This window comes from Silene latifolia, chromosome X (genome assembly GCF_048544455.1).
Source record: "Silene latifolia isolate original U9 population chromosome X, ASM4854445v1, whole genome shotgun sequence".
Taxonomy (NCBI): domain Eukaryota; kingdom Viridiplantae; phylum Streptophyta; class Magnoliopsida; order Caryophyllales; family Caryophyllaceae; genus Silene; species Silene latifolia.
The window spans coordinates 172305440-172307892 of NC_133537.1; the positions used below are offsets into that span (position 1 = coordinate 172305440).

General features: G+C 40.4%; 1 non-coding gene across 1 annotated transcript; it reads right to left on the reverse strand.

The window, feature by feature from the left end:
* Positions 1-529: 529 nt before the first annotated feature.
* Positions 530-636, reverse strand: LOC141625984 (small nucleolar RNA R71). Its single transcript, XR_012535721.1, has one exon. It is a non-coding gene; the product is annotated as a small nucleolar RNA R71 (small nucleolar RNA).
* Positions 637-2453: the final 1817 nt, after the last annotated feature.

Below are 2453 nucleotides of genomic sequence, written 5' to 3' on the forward strand. Positions count from 1 at the left end.
TGAAATCGAAAGAACCTTGACGAATAATAGGAGACTTGTTAGGAGGAATTTGGGAGGTGTTGGTGAAGTTGTTCAACCCACTAGTGAGTTTGTCAATCCTTTCGCAATAGAAGGAGAAGAGAACCCATTAAACAATACCACACAAAATCCACCTACAATGCCTAAATTCTCATCACACTCTATACCCACCGAGGAGGATCTACCAAATGGTACTCCTAACCCACAACATCTTACCGGAAACTTTATTGCCAAGTCCACCTTCATCCAACTAGTTGAGAGGAGCCAATTCGGGGGAATGCCTAGTGAGGACCCTCATTCTCATATGGAAACCTTTTGCGATTATTGTGAAGCTATCTCTCAAACGGGCGTGACTCAAGACCAAATAAGATGGGTCTTATTTCCTTTTTCGTTAATCGGCACCGCAAAGCAATGGTTGAAGGGCCTTGATAAGGCCACCCTTGGAATAGATTCTTGGAAGAAGCTAGCTCTAGCTTTCTACAAAAAATTCTACCCACCGGAAAAGACCAATATGCTAAGAGCTCAAATTACGGGTTTTAAGCAAAGGGATGAAGAATCTTTGTATGAAGCTTGGGAGCGGTTCAAAGGTATTTGTCGCTCATGTCCTCACCATGGACTTAGCGAATGGTTTTTAGTGCAACAATTTTGGAATGGTTTATATGAAGATTCAAGGAACATTCTCAATATGGGATCAAATGGAATGTTCACCGAAGTTGATGACAATCAAACATGGAACAAGATTGAGGAAATGGCGGTCCATAATTCGCAATATAGTAGACCTCGCAAGGCTACTAGAGGAGGAAAGTATGAAGTGGACTCCGTTACTCAATTGGGTGCTCAAATTAGTGCTCACATTGACACAATCAACTTGAAGTTTGAACAAGCTATGGCTAGACTTGAGGAAAACTCAAAATCATCAAAGCATCATGTCAATGCCATGACGGCATCCTCATCAATCCCAAGTGAGATATGTGAGAATTGTGGAACCTTGGGTCATGACTCAAGTGAATGTAGGGGAACAACCTGATGCGTGTCTAAAATACGATGTTTCACACTCTTTTCTACACGCATTTCAGAGCTCAAATGTGCAATATATGTCTATATTTCCCTATTTTCCTCTACTTCCGTGTTTTTGTACTTTATTGCAGAAATGTGAAGAATTGAGCGGAAATCGAGCCAAATCCGTCCCCGAGTAATCTGCATTGCAAATGACGTAAAGGAACTGCTTAAGGAACGAGCTTGGTGCGCAATCCAAGGCCCAAAATACAAGTCCACGAGTTAAAAGAAGTCAAGTAGCAGCTTAGCCGGTCGATCGACCAACCTAGTCGGATCGATCGACCAAGGCTCGAGTTCAGCTAGCATTGTTCTTTGAGGAGCGATCGATCGACCAAGCACCTTCGATCGATCGACCGATTTCGATTCAGGCGAGATTTAGAAAGCCCGTGAAGTTTAGGTTTTAGAAATAAGTTGTTGCGTTGATTGCTATATAACGTAACACCAGCATCTAGTTTTGGGATAAAGTTTTCATCTAAGTTTTTATCACAATACAGTACTTTCAGTTCTAGTTTATTTCGAGTATTTAGGGTTTGGGATATCGATTGTAGCATTGGAAATTCTGCTATTGTTCTTAATCTTTCCTCTTGAATCTCGGTATTTTTCCGCCCTAGCATTCAGTTTATCGTTTTGCTTTTATTGTTAGTATAGGTTTGATATTTAAGTGCCCCAAAGCCAATTATCGTTTTATCATCGTTGTTATTTATTTCAAGTATGAATTCCGTAATTGTCATTAGTTTCATTGTTGTTTTCATCTTTAGCATGAGTAGCTACATCTTTAGTGCTAGGATGTAGGCAATTTATGGCTAGGCGGCATTAGATTGAACACGGATCGAACAGCGTGTCGATCGATCGACCGAGCTTGTTGGTCGATCGATGACCTTGTAAGGATATCCTTCGTATTAATTGTCTTTAATCTTGTATTTAACGAATCGAATGCATGCGACCAGTTAGATACCTATTTTGTGATCGACCCATTAGATCGAAAGATAGGGAAGGTTAGTTGACCGTCAATTAAATCGACTAAACTGTGCTAAGATCGAAAGATAGGTATAGTTTAGACCATTAGTCGCAGACGAAAGTTAGTATTAGTGACATTAGGGACCTTTAGCGAGATCGAGAGATGCTTGATTGTTAAGAGTGGACCGAGAGGACCTCTTTATTTCCCGCCTTACCTGTGTTTAATTCAGACCGACTTAGTTTTTGCCGCCAAAGTCGTAATGAACCGATCATCCTAGTACCCTTCTTTTTATCTGTTTAATTCGTATTTTAGTTTATTATTTTAGTTGACTTTTAGCTATAGACCAATTCAAACCAACCCCCATAATAGTTACCTCGGACTGAACATAAATCAACTAAAGTTTACAACTGCCTCCTTGTGG